Here is a 14512-nt window from a genome sequence, read left to right as displayed (position 1 = left end):
ACTGTCATGAAAGAGCTGCATTCAAACTGCAAGGTATAAGTTAGCACTATATATTTCTTTGCCCAGTCTTTTATCATCCTAATCTTGTGAAAAGGGTTTATTTGGGTAGAAAACAATTCTTATTATTAAAGAGAATCCCTAACAATGATGTTATGTTTTAAATTCTGAATTTGCGCTTTTCCAGAATAAGGACTCAAGCTATATTGCCTGCCAGTATCGATGACATGTCAATCCTATACTACACCTTGTAGTTCTGTGTGATGTAACATTTCCTATACACTGATTTACACGCATATGACTGTCCCTGTGGAATGTGTGTGTAATGTAAAGTGCTCTGACACCTTACACTGTTATCAGTGGTGTTATAAAAAACTAATTCGCATATTATCAATGGCCAGCGATAATTATCACTGGCCGTTCTTAGCGTGAGAATTGTTATCGCCGGCTATCGCTGATAATTATCGCCATGCTAGCGCTGTATTAACAACACATAGTGCAATTCCAGCGATAGCTTTGTTTTCCATGGAACATTGCTGGTTTTCCAGCGATGTTCCATGGAAAATGTCGATAACCTTGCTGATACGACCTTGTGGTCGTATCAGCATAATCCACCTCCAATATAAAGTATAGGTAAGTCAGCATTTTTGCAGACGTTTTCGCCAGAAACTAACATCTGCAAAAATGCTTGGGCCTCCTTGTAAATATCACGATGTGCACATCAACGATATTTACAAAGTTGTTCTGCCCAGTGACTTCCACTTTGCATCTCATTAGAAAGGCAAAGGGAGGCGTCGGGTAACAGGGTGCTAACATGCGCTAATGCATGTTATCACCCTCTTATAAATAGGGCGATATTTTTATCTCTCCTTTTTTGTCTTTAAAAGCCAAAAAAGCGGAGATATGGCCCTTGTAAATATGCCCCTAAATGAATCTGAGAGACAGTGGTTATGCAGACTTAAGGGGCACTGTTAAAGGATACTAGTGAGGGAATTCATGACAGAGGTGGTCATGGGGGGGGGGGTGCGCCAACAAACATTGTCGCACAGGGTGCCACTAATGCTAAAGCCGGCCCTGCTCACCCCCCTCTCATTGCTTTACATGGCTGCGGCTGAGCCCAGCACCAGCAACAGACTTAACCAAGAGAAGGGACTGGATAGGAGTGAAATGGAGCCCTACAAAATGTTTTAGAACAAGGTCCATACCAGACTGTAGGAACGAGCAAGTCCCTCCCTCTCCGAGGGAGCTTGTGCATTCCTTCCTCCCTTAATTTTTAATAAGACCCAACAATTCATTTTAAAATCGAGTTTTGCAAATATAAGAGCTAAAAATACATGGGTTTGAAAGGCAGCCATGAAGAGGAACTCATGAACTATTCCCGATAGACAAGGCACCCTGGAGTATTATTTCTCTATTGCAGCAAACTATGTCCACCAATAAAAATAAGTCCGCTTCTCCATCTGGACTTCTTTTATGGCTGCATAAGCCGATGAGCGTGCATCCCACCCAACCTTATTAGCAGCCCCCCTCCTTTCCAAGGCTTATTGGAATTTTCCCTGTGCCCTCCCTACTAAAGTGTCTGTCTCACAACTACAGCACATAGCCAAGATCAAACAAGTAGTAATGACACACCTGCCCCAAAAGGTCTATTCTAAACATTGCTCAGATCAATTCCTCCTATCACAAACTTCCTGGCAAGAAGCAAAACTCTATCCCAGGCAGTGCTTTGTATCCTTAATCAACTGAAGCCAATACCCCGATGATGTTGGTAATGGAGAACATCTAAGAAGGCTTTGTGTTCTCACCCAAGCAATTTACCACACACCATAATTTCTTCTTCATAGACTGTCCAGTTTCCTCCAACAACTGACACCTCCAGCCACCAAAACTTTGTGTTAACCTTCTGCTACAGGAATGTGTGCCCTCACAATCTTCAGCACCAGCACAGACAGCACAGACAGCCGTGACCACCCCTTCCAACAGCGACTGCCTCTTCTCTCTTGAAGTCCGTGGATCTAAGACCTCTACAAAGAAGCTGCCCGTGAACCTAGAGACACCTGGCCAACAAGCCCCCTCAGTCCTTCAGATCTGAAAAGGTTGACAAATCACATTTCTGAGAAGTCGATCTGGGTACACGCAATGGATGTTGTTCAGAGCAGTCGGTATACGGCTTTCTCTGCATTAATCTGTATATTATTTAGTGTAAAGCATGTTTTAAAAAGACAGATGCCTGAAGAGGCATTGAAGAAAAGCTACCTTTTTATTCATGTTCTTTAACTCTAATGATGGAGATAGAGTGTTACTCTCACCTAGTGCATGGTATTTTACTTTCAAACTTCAGAATAACCGTCAAAATTACCCTGGGTGTGGATATCTGGGAAAGCCCTAAAGCCTCAGGTTTGTCACACTTCCAATTATTAATGGATATGTCAAGCAAAGGACATGTGGCAAATCTTACCCACCCAGGACTATTTGCACAGATCCTCACAAAGAAAAAGGCTGGCCTCGCTGAGCCCTTTGGCAAACAGTGGGCTCTGTAATAGCAATGTTGAGGGAGTGGCTTCAGGAAAGAAGCCAGAAGAGGCTTTCAGAGCACTCTGGCTTAGAAAAAGTGATGAGAGGGATAGAGAAAAAGAAGAAACGAGGCTGAGAAAGAGAGTAACCGAAAGGTGAGAGACGGTCCTGGAGGGAAACCTAGAGCAACCACAAAGGAGACAGACAGACAGACAGACAGACAGATAGATAGATAGATAGATAGATAGATAGATAGATAGATAGATAGATATTAAGATGGATATATAATGTGAAAGCATAAGTTGAAAACCCTTAAAATTATTTGTTTAATTGATTCACCCTACATTGATTTACAGGCCCTGGATACCCCGGGTACCATATAGTAGGAGGTTATATGTAGGTTAACATGCCAATTTAGGGTGAACCAATTAAACAATTACTTTTAAACAAATGAGGTAGATCAAATCTGCATCCTACGTTGTGCAAAATAAAATAAAGAGAAAAGTGCGGGCCGAGAGAGCATCAGTGCCATGTAGGTTGTCTGTTTGCACCCATATAAGTCATGGTATCCTTAGGTGATGATCATGTGAATTTTTCCTTGAGAATCACCTTTACTTCCTTTTTGAACAATGCAGTAGATGTGATAAGTCTGGTTACTGTGGGTGGTGCGTTCCAGATCCGAGGAGCCATCCCTGAGAAGGAGCGTGTCAGAGCGTTTATACGTTTTCGTCTTATTAAATCTGTGTGGCTTCAGTAATAGGTTTTGTGCACTTCTTGTGGATCTCTTACCCCCAGAGACAGACAGTTTCTGAGAGAGATAGCTGGGTGTTTTATGGTGAATGGCTTTGTGGGTCATGCAGGCTATTTTTAGGTGAATTCTGGCTTCCCATGGTAGCCAATTCAAGGCTTTCAAGTCGGGGGAGAGGTGGGACCTTTTTTTTGAGCCCGTGATGAGTCTAGCTGCAGCGTTAGTGGTGCTGTTATAGCTTTGGGGAGGCCGCAAAGAGAGACACTTCCGTACTCGATCCTGGTGTCAAATTTTTATTGTGTTGCGTTTTCTTCTTATTCGGCTGTTTTTGTACTTCTTAATGCTTTGATAAAGTCTGACTGCTCTGAGCCAGTGCTGGCCAGGACTGCCCTAACGGTTTACAAACAAACCCGACTGGACCTGAATTGTGTCCTTGTTACACAATAAGGTCGCACAACCACACCATATAATAAGCCACATTTCTTGCATGAAATATGTCTTTTTGCCCTGGGATTTTTACTCCAGTTGGCCTGAGTTCTGTTTCTTTAACAGGACCAATGCCAGTGGTGTTGTGAATTTCATGGATTAGGTTTTCCAGAGAGAGGGGTTGCTGAGTTATATTGTGGCAGGCAATAGGCTTAGTTTAATTCTAAGGTCTTGGATGAGTTGCTTAAGCATAATGGTGTGGTTCACAAGAACACTTCTCTTTACCGCCCTGCAGGTAATGGAGCTATTGAGCACTTTAACTGAGTGATCATGGGTGCTGTGAAGATAGTTGTAAAATGTGGTAGGAATTAAGAGCCTTTCACTAGGGACAACTTAGCATGAACATTTGTAGAGAGGTAGAAGGATTGATGACCATAAATAAGTGCTTAATTTGAGCGGGTATTTGCCAGTAGGAGTCACAGGCACTCAGTTTCGGGGCCAGCACTTATTTTTACTTCAGACATTTACCAAGAGCAAAAAAGAGAAAATCCACAAAGCGGAAAGATGGAGGAAGAGAAAGATGGAAAAACTGTCTCATGCTGTGTAAATATGTAATATATATATATATATATATATATATATATATATATATATATATATATATTTATATGCTCAACCCGAATTGCTTCTACCTTTCTTAAAATGTAATCTTGAGTGAATTTGCAACTTGTATACATGTAACTCTTAACCACTAATATCTGTAGTAGACTTATGTACTTACTACCATTCTTATGTGAGTTTAGAGTTTATCTATTTGTATCTTTTATGTAATTCGTGTACTCTGAAGTCCTTATGTATGTATGTCTCTTCTTCTTCTATCCCCACTTTTCAGGCAGTCATGTCCCATATCTTCCAGTGGATGTGTCAGAACCAGTTGAAATTGAACCCCGGTAAGACGGAGCTCCTCCTGCCGGGTAAGAGCGCCGTCCACTGGGGTCCACATTTCTGGCCGACAGAGCTTGGCTCTCCTCCCTCCCCGGTAACCTCGGTGAAAAGCCTCTGGGTCACTATTGACGCTGGGCTCTCTCTGGGCCGCAGGTGGGGACAGTGGTTTCCTCCTGCATGTTCCAACTGCGCAGGATCAGGAAGGTGGCCTACCTTCTTACTCCCGATGCCTTGCTTCAAGTCATCATGGCCCTTGTTCTCTCCCGCCTGGATTTTTCAAATTCCATCTACTACGGCTTGCCCAAATGTTCCATCAATAGGTTGCAAGTCATTCAAAACCAGGCGGCGAGACTGGCCCTCGGGATTCCGAAGTGGCAGTCCGCCAAACCCCTCCTTACCAAGCTACACTGGCTCCCGGTCAGCCTAAGGGCTGCCTTTAAGGTTGGCTGTCTTATTTTCAAATCTCTCTCTGGTTCCTGTCCCGCCTTTCTGAAATCCCTTATCTGCCCCTACTGTCCCTCACGTAACCTTAGATCACTTCACTTACATCTTCTGGTGGTCCCTCCCTTCAAACTCTGTAGATCTGGGGGTCGAAGATTTGCCTTTCTCGGCCCCAAACTTTGGAACTCTCTCCCCCTCTCAGTTAGGACTTCCGGTACTCTCATTCAATTTCGCAAATCATTAAAAACCTGGCTTTTTCCACAATCCCGCTAAATTCCCTCTGTTTCCTCAGCACCCTTTCAGCGCCATGATACCTCTGGTGACAGTGCGCTATACAAAATCCCCTTAACATAACATAACTGGTTCTACTGTAAAGCGCTCTGACACCTTCAGGTAAAGATTGCGCTATATACAAATGCATAAAGAAAGAAAGAAAGAACTGGGTAAAGGGAGAAAGCAGGAACCTGCAAGAGTGAGAGAAAGGGGTGGGGAGTTTCTGGTAGTGGATAGAAGAGGCATCGGGTGGATTTAAGAATTCACAGCCTTGGAATTCAGCTCCCTGACATTTAACTACACAGGCCATGGACTTCTTAGCAAAGCTTTGAGCACAGGCACATATTCACATTCTTGTACACATTTTTCACTTTCATAGGTTGTCAGGTGGAATATATGGAGGGCTTAAACCACTGTTAAGGAGTATTATGACAGGAAGCAGGACACCAAGGAACTCTTCTTGCGTCTTGGACAGTGGCTAGGTGAACTCAGGTTCTTGATCAAGGAAGGGGGAAGCAAGTTCTCTCTACCACTTCAAGTCAAGCATGTGCATATAACTCAGTTAGATTGAGCGATGGCAAGGTGTGGCACTTCAGCTGGTTCTCAAAGAGTGCAGGGGGCGGGATGGTCTAGTGTGCCTAGAAGGTCTGATGTCAGCTCTTGGTGGGAGCGGTGTGATGAGGTGGAACTCCACAGTGACTCTGACTTGATTTCACTCCCACGTCCAGAGGCCTGGTGTGGACTGCAAGATCCACGTGGTATTTTAGGGGGGTTGGGAGGGGGCGGGATCAGCTGGACAAAATGATTTACATGCAGCAACTTGTGGTACAGGTGACAATATCCACATGATCAGGCCAGGATGCCTGATGGTACTATGGCGATGGTGTTGTTGTGTGTTAGTTCTCCTCTGGTGGGTACCCATCCCTCTGCTGACCGTGTTTCTGTGGCACTTCTTGGTTTTGATGGTGGGTCTGCAGTTAGGCGTGTTTGTGTAAGGAGGGAGGTGTTTTGTGTCTTATTTCTTTATCTTTGTGAAACAAACTATTACATAAGGAGTGTTCTGTATTCTTCATTCGTGCTGAAGAATGTTAGTGTTTGAATTTCCCTGAGGTCCTTTCCAGGTGCTGAGGGTGAAGGCAGCAGCTGCACCTCCTTGTGCCTGTGTTGAATGTCTGTGTTCGGAAATAAACAGAGTAATGACCGATAAGAAACCTCAACACATCTTCATTCATTACAATCACACACTCTTGTACCTGAGGTTTCTTCAAAATTGTAGCCTGAGATAGAAAATGATGAAGTCCCCTCTGACATCAGTCCATCCTGCCCTTCACCTCCCGGGTCCCTTGGTCTTGGCCTGCTGCCCTGCTGCCTCTCCTGGTTCTCCAGTCTGTTCTTAGGGTTCCGCGGTCTCCTAGCGCGGAATGTTTTCTTTTGGAATTTGCCCACATTCAACTGCTGCCTCCTGTGGGATGTCAGCCTGGTTGTCAGGACAGCTTTCCACTGCCCCGGTCTCTCTGGAGACCTGGCGTCTTTGTAAGCTTGGAATTTCAAGTCCATATGGATGTTTGGCTTTCATTTGTTGAGGTACCATCTGGGTATTATTGCCCTGTGCTCTGTTGTAGTGCCTAGGCTGAGAGTCATTATCCTACCAAGGCACTACACTGCACTACCCTGACTAGCTACTACAACCTATTCCTGCTCCTTAGTAAGAATGTATATTTCTGCCTGACATAGCTGACATGCTAGCCATGGATGCTGGCCCTGTGCAGCATCTCACCATGTTTTTGCAGAGGCAGTGGCACCACGCATCTCCACTAGCCTCCTCACCCCTACTCTGAGCCAGCATTGAACAGCTCAGTGCACAGCACATACCTGTGGTGACCTCATGTTCATGGTACTTAGAGTGTGACGGTAGCTTACACGGTAGCTTACACGTATGAAGGAAGGGCCTCTGCATGCGGACTGGTCTGGACAGACTGGTTTGATCTCTTTGGCATCTTGGTTGAGATCCCCCTGGGATCTTCACAGAATAAATCTCCAGGGATCTCAATATCCATTTGACCAGCATTCTTCTCACTATGACTCTACAAGGTCTCAATTAAGTAATACCACACATGTACTCCCACACTGAGCAAACTCCACTGCCTTTGGGCTTAGACTGTGCTATACAAATCCCAAATACATACATACATACATACATACATACAGCTGTGACAAGGTGGAGGTGCTGTGCAATTACTAAAGTTCCACATAACCATGCCAGCCTTACTTCAGTCACAAGGTTTGGAAGGGAAACAGTAGGTTGAACATGACTCAATAATAAAAATAAACTTTGAGCCTTTAAAAATCACAAGTGCTAGATTTATTTATAAAAGTTGTACAATGTTTGACCTAAAAGAAAATCACAGACCGTTGACACTTAGAGCTAGTTTTCCACAATCATTTGTAAGTTAAGTTCCACTTACACCTTGACACGGCCTGATTTCTAAGTATAAGGCATTCACAATAAGGTAAACCCATTTACTTAGGCAGTATTACCCCACAATGGTGTACTATTGCACCTGAGTGAGTGCTACTCCGAGGGCGCAGGAGTGAGTGTTCCAGGACACGGATAGCTTGGGAAGTTTGGGAACAAGCATGAACTTGAGAGTTTGTGGGAATTCGCTGACTTCTTTCTGATCCATTCCCATACTGGAATTGGTCAGAGACTGAAACCTGCCATATAGGACTGTTGGGGTTCATACCTGAATTATAGGCCTGATTTAAGGGAATATGGGAGTGGAAATTGGTTCCCTTCACCAGCACTTTTCATGATTGATATGTATAGGCTGCCCTCTGTCTGATGTGTGACTTCTAAACATTTATGTGCTTACTATATTCCTGATCCACGCCACAGGAGGCCCCTGATTAAGGGTCTAGTGTAGAACAATTCTCTTTTTATTATGCAGCAGGTCAAGGCCATTTTGGCAGCTCTCGAGGTACCAGGGTTGCAGGTTTATCTCTTGAGTGTAATCCTGACCCAGGGCATACTAAGTCACTCCCTGAGGTTCCAAAGCTGCAGGTTTATCTCTTGAGTGTAATCCTTACCTCGGCCATGCTAGGTCCCTCTCTGAGGTTCCAAAGCTGCAGGTTTATCTCTTGAGTGTAATCCTGACCCATGGCACACTAAGTCACTCCCTGAGGTTCCAAAGCTGCAGGTTTATCTATCTCTTGAGTGTAATCCTGACCCAGGGCATACTAAGTCACTCCCTGAGGTTCCAAAGCTGCAGGTTTATCTCTTGAGTGTAATCCTGACCTCGGCCATGCTAGGTCATTCTCTGAGGTTCCAAAGCTGCAGGTTTATCTCTTAAGTGTAATCCTGACCTCGGCCATGCTAGGTCACTCTCTGAGGTTCCAAAGCTGCAGGTTTATCCCTTAAGTGTAATCCTGACCTCGGCCATGCTAGGTCACTCTCTGAGGTTCCAAAGCTGCAGGTTTATCTCTTAAGTGTAATCCTGACCTCGGCCATGCTAGGTCACTCTCTGAGGGGAAACATCCTTTACAACGCAACTTTTATCATGCAGTGCTATTACAACGCAGGTTTTACAACGAAAACCATTACAACGCATTGCGCTGGGGGGCGCTCTAGGATAGGGAATAGATTTAATTTACTATCCAACACCTTCCCTAGTGTCCACGGGGACCCCTAAGTGCTATGCGTTGTAATACTTGCGTTGTAAAAGCATGCGTTGTAAAAGTATGTGTTGTTATGTCATACATCCCTCTCTGAGGTTCCACGGCTGCAGATTTATCTCTTAAGTGTAATCCTGACCTCGGCCATGCTAGGTCACTCTCTGAGGTTCCAAAGCTGCAGGTTTATCTCTTAAGTGTAATCCTGACCTCGGCCATGCTAGGTCACTCTCTGAGGGGAAACATCCTTTACAACGCAACTTTTATCATGCAGTGCTATTACAACGCAGGTTTTACAACGAAAACCATTACAACGCATTGCGCTGGGGGGCGCTCTAGGATAGGGAATAGATTTAATTTACTATCCAACACCTTCCCTAGTGTCCACGGGGACCCCTAAGTGCTATGCGTTGTAATACTTGCGTTGTAAAAGCATGCGTTGTAAAAGTATGTGTTGTTATGTCATACATCCCTCTCTGAGGTTCCACGGCTGCAGATTTATCTCTTAAGTGTAATCCTGACCTCGGCCATGCTAGGTCACTCTCTGAGGTTCCAAAGCTGCAGGTTTATCTCTTGAGTGTAATCCTGACCCAGGGCATACTAAGTCACTCCCTGAGGTTTCAAAGCTGCAGGTTTATCTCTTGAGTGTAATCCTGACCTCGGCCATGCTAGGTCACTCTCTGAGGTTCCACGGCTGCAGGTTTATCTCTTAAGTATAATCTAACCCTGACAATGCTAGGTCACTCTTTGAGGCTCCACGGCTGCAGATTTATCTCTTAAGTGTAATCCTGACCTCGGCCATGCTAAGTCACTCCCTGAGGCCCCACGGCTACAGGTTTATCTCTTGAGTGTAATCCTGACCAAGGCCATGCTAGGTCACTCCCTGAGGTTCCAAAGCTGCAGGTTTATCTCTTGAGTGTAATCCTGACCAAGGCAATGCTAGGTCACTCTCTGAGGCTCCACAGCTGCAGGTTTATCCCTTAAGTGTAATCCTGACCTCGGCCATGCTAGGTCACTCTCTGAGGTTCCACGGCTGCAGGTTTATCTCTTGAGTGTAATCCTGACCTCGGCCATGCTAGGTCACTCTCTGAGGTTCCACGGCTGCAGGTTTATCTCTTGAGTGTAATTCTGACCAAGGCCATGCTAGGTCACTCCCTGAGGTTCCAAAGCTGCAGGTTTATCTCTTGAGTGTAATCCTGACCTCGGCCATGCTAGGTCACTCTCTGAGGTTCCACGGCTGCAGGTTTATCTCTTAAGTGTAATCCTGACCTCGGCCATGCTAGGTCACTCCCTGAGGTTCCAAGGCTGCAGGTTTATCTCTTAAATGTAATCCTGACCTCGGCCATGCTAGGTCACTCTCTGAGGTTCCAAAGCTGCAGGTTTATCTCTTAAATGTAATCCTGACCAAGGCCATGCTAGGTCACTCTCTGAGGTTCCACGGCTGCAGGTTTATCTCTTAAATGTAATCCTGACCTCGGCCATGCTAGGTCACTCTCTGAGGTTCCAAAGCTGCAGGTTTATCTCTTAAATGTAACCCTGACCTCGGCCATGCTAGGTCGCTCCCTGAGGTTCCAAGGCTGCAGGTTTATCTCTTAAATGTAATCCTGACCTCGGCCATGCTAGGTCACTCTCTGAGGTTCCAAAGCTGCAGGTTTATCTCTTAAATGTATTCCTGACCTCGGCCATGCTAGGTCACTCTTTGAGGTTCCACGGCTGCAGGTTTATCTCTTAAATGTAATCCTGACCTCGGCCATGCTAGGTCACTCTCTGAGGTTCCAAAGCTGCAGGTTTATCTCTTAAATGTAACCCTGACCTCGGCCATGCTAGGTCGCTCCCTGAGGTTCCAAGGCTGCAGGTTTATCTCTTAAGTGTAATCCTGACCTCGGCCATGCTAGGTCACTCTCTGACGTTCCACGGCTGCAGGTTTATCTCTTAAATGTAATCCTGACCTCGGCCATGCTAGGTCACTCTCTGAGGTTCCAAAGCTGCAGGTTTATCTCTTAAATGTAATCCTGACCTCGGCCATGCTAGGTCACTCTCTGAGGTTCCAAAGCTGCAGGTTTATCTCTTAAATGTAATCCTGACCTCGGCCATGCTAGGTCACTCTCTGAGGTTCCAAAGCTGCAGGTTTATCTCTTAAATGTAATCCTGACCTCGGCCATGCTAGGTCGCTCCCTGAGGTTCCAAAGCTGCAGGTTTATCTCTTAAATGTAATCCTGACCTCGGCCATGCTAGGTCACTCTCTGAGGTTCCAAAGCTGCAGGTTTATCTCTTAAATGTAATCCTGACCTCGGCCATGCTAGGTCACTCTCTGAGGCTCCACGGCTGCAGGTCTATCTCTTAAGTGTACTCCTGACCTCGGCCATGCTAGGTCACTCTCTGAGGTTCCAAGGCTGCAGGTTTATCTCTTGAGTGTAATCCTGACCCAGGGCATACTAAGTCACTCCCTGAGGTTCCAAAGCTGCAGGTTTATCTTTTAAGTATAATCGAACCCTGCCAATGCTAGGTCACTCTCTGAGGCTCCACAGCTGCAGGTTTATCTCTTACGTGTAATCCTGACCACGACGATGCTAGGTCACTCTCTGAGGTTCCAAAGCTGCAGGTTTATCTCTTAAATGTAATCCTGACCTCGGCCATGCTAGGTCACTCTCTGAGGCTCCACGGCTGCAGGTCTATCTCTTAAGTGTACTCCTGACCTCGGCCATGCTAGGTCACTCTCTGAGGTTCCAAGGCTGCAGGTTTATCTCTTGAGTGTAATCCTGACCCAGGGCATACTAAGTCACTCCCTGAGGTTCCAAAGCTGCAGGTTTATCTTTTAAGTATAATCGAACCCTGCCAATGCTAGGTCACTCTCTGAGGCTCCACAGCTGCAGGTTTATCTCTTACGTGTAATCCTGACCACGACGATGCTAGGTCACTCTCTGAGGCCCCACAGCTGCAGGTTTATATTGTAAGTGTGATCCTGACCCAGGCCCTCCTCTTCATCTGATGCCTTCCATGGATCTCCCCCCCCAGCTCTCCCTCATCATGCCCACCTAGTTCATCTGTCCTCCATTATCTTCCACTTCTTCTTAATGAGTCAACAGATGTTCAGTGCAGCGCCAGCTGTTAACTGTGTGGCTTCTGTTGTATCAATAAGTCGTCAAGTCTTCTGTTTCCTCATTTTGTGTCAGTGTAAAGCACACCGACACCCCTCCGGTACTGTGGAAAAACATGAACTTACCTTTGTTATGGAGACAGGTACCCAAGAGAGAGCAGCGCTTTGCACCGCAATCCTGCAAGGACCACCCGTGTGGTCTGCAGCTTACTCCTGTCCCTGGAGGGGCCGCGGTGTCCTGCTGCCAGGGACTCTGAGGACGGCGGGCCCCTTCTATCTGCTTACATCTGCTGCCTCTCCTGAAGTCTGAGCCTCCTCTAGCAGGCACCAGGAGGCTTCACTCGCGCCAAGGCGCATCATCCGCCGGAGGCCCCCTGCTGAGCTCCTGGGAGGCGCCCACCGCCACGCCCCTGCATTATCCCATCTGTTGACTTTAGGTGTGTCCCAGGCCAGACAGTGACCTCGGAGAGAAGAAGTGATGACAACGTTAGCAGTACCGTGGAAAAAACATGCAGAAAAGCCACGTCGCCATGTTGTACTTGGCCCTCTCTGCCAAGAAACCAACCACTGAATGGGCATGTGGTATGAGCAGCCCTCTCCACCCGAGGAAGCTCCGGCATGGGTTCAACAGGGAAATCAAACAGAGGTAAATTAAAATCCCATCACTCCACACGACCTTCACGTGAACTTTTGTTTTTAATGTTTGATCTCTCTGAAGAGAATACTTAACTTAGAATTCAGCAGAAACAGAGGCCACTCAGTCGTATGTACCATGGCGATTAAAAAGAAACTGCTACATGTCCAATTCATGAAGCACGACCTCAAATTAAGACAATCCAATGCAACAGCAAAATAACCTTTGCCAAAGCCAGTAGGTAAGTCTTATTTTAGATTTACGTGTTCGGTATTATAATAAGAGTATGCCACTGTGCAATGTGTTTGTATGCATGGTTAAACCACGTACATGTACCCACCCACATACAAATATAAATACAGACATACATGCAGTCACCGATCACAGGCTCAAACAGATGGGTATTGGGTAGATGGATGGTTGGGTGAATTGATGGCTACCTGATTGTATACAAGGATGAATAGATGAGTAGATGGATGGATGTGGTGGCATAAGTGGGTGGATACAGGAGTGGATGGATAGATCTAGCGTTGCAAATTGATTGATGAAGGTAGGTAAATGGATGTGCGCTTGGATGAGGGTGAACTGTGGCTGTTTGGGGAGGAGTTGTTATTCACATTATCATGTGAATCCTGCTAAGGTTTTAATAATATATGAAGCAAAATTCAAATCTATTGAAACATATGTAAGTGAGCTTTTTGTAGAGCACACATACTAAACTGAGGTTCATTAAGGTACACTCAAATGAGATGACACGGGAATAAGGGACATAATGAAGTAAGGTAATTGTCTAGAATCACACAATTTTGTCAAGCCAGTAAACCGTTTGATCCCCGGTATCCTGGTTTCACGTTGCACAATTTAGCTACCAGATGAAGAGAGAGGGGGTTTGATTGACAAAAGGGGGTGGGCGGCTACACTGACACAGGTTCATCACTCACTGAACTCACAGGGCATTCCGCCCTCCCATTACTCACATGGACACACTAGTCACCCAGCTGTCACATGGGCAGCCCACTGACCGTGCACTCATTCAGGCACACCTGCCACTCAGCACTCACAACACTGACCATGCATTCACACCACTCACTGTCAACCAGCACTTACATGGGCACCCCCTTCACACAGCACACATTACATTATCCCACACTTGTAACCATGCACATATGTCCACAAATGCAGATCTGCTCTGCCCCTAGTACTAGATGCTATTCAGTTCCAAAGGCAACCACAGGGCGGCGCAGGAGGGAAGAGTGTTCTGAGGCTGTGGGGTGGAATGGGAAGGGAGATTGGGCTGAGGGGGCTGATATGGGTGTGAGATCAGTCATCGTTTGTCGGGGTAAGCCGGGAGGGAGTGGTGGTGATGTGGTACAGTAGGGGAAAGCAGGCGGAAACTACTGGAGGCGAAGCAGGCACCACAGGCAAAGGGTGAAGCACTGCATCTGAGGCTGCGGCTGGTGTGAGAGTCGAGTGGGGACTGCAGGCTGAGGTGTGATGAGGGGGCACAGGCTGTAGATGCACTAGCTGGTAGGAACGTGAGCCTTGTTGGCCTTCATAGGCTGCCATGAAGGAAGGAGGTGGGGGCCGGTGGCCAGACTTGTCTTTGCAGCCACAGTGTGGGCCAGCATCCGAGCCCACTGGCCTGCTTAGTGGCAGGACACTGCAGGGGCTGCTACTGGAGAGAAGAGCGAGCTGAGGCTGTTGGGGCTAGTGTGGGAGAGGGGAGCTGGTTATGGAGGAGCTGGTTTAGTTGGGGAAAGTGAACTGA

General features: G+C 46.4%; 1 protein-coding gene across 1 annotated transcript in view; it reads right to left on the bottom strand.

Moving 5' to 3' along the window:
* LOC144753947 (carbohydrate sulfotransferase 5-like) overlaps window positions 1-6729 on the bottom strand; it is a 31570-nt gene extending 24841 nt beyond the window's left edge. Inside the window, exon 1 of the mRNA XM_078641472.1 lies at window positions 6598-6729. The gene's annotated coding sequence lies outside the window, so the exon portion shown is untranslated. The remainder of the gene's footprint in view (window positions 1-6597) is intronic.
* Between the last annotated feature and the right edge of the window lie 7783 nt (window positions 6730-14512).

Source organism: Lissotriton helveticus, chromosome 5_1, assembly GCF_964261635.1.
Source record: "Lissotriton helveticus chromosome 5_1, aLisHel1.1, whole genome shotgun sequence".
NCBI lineage: Eukaryota > Metazoa > Chordata > Amphibia > Caudata > Salamandridae > Lissotriton > Lissotriton helveticus.
This window is presented reverse-complemented; position numbering and strand designations above follow the sequence as displayed.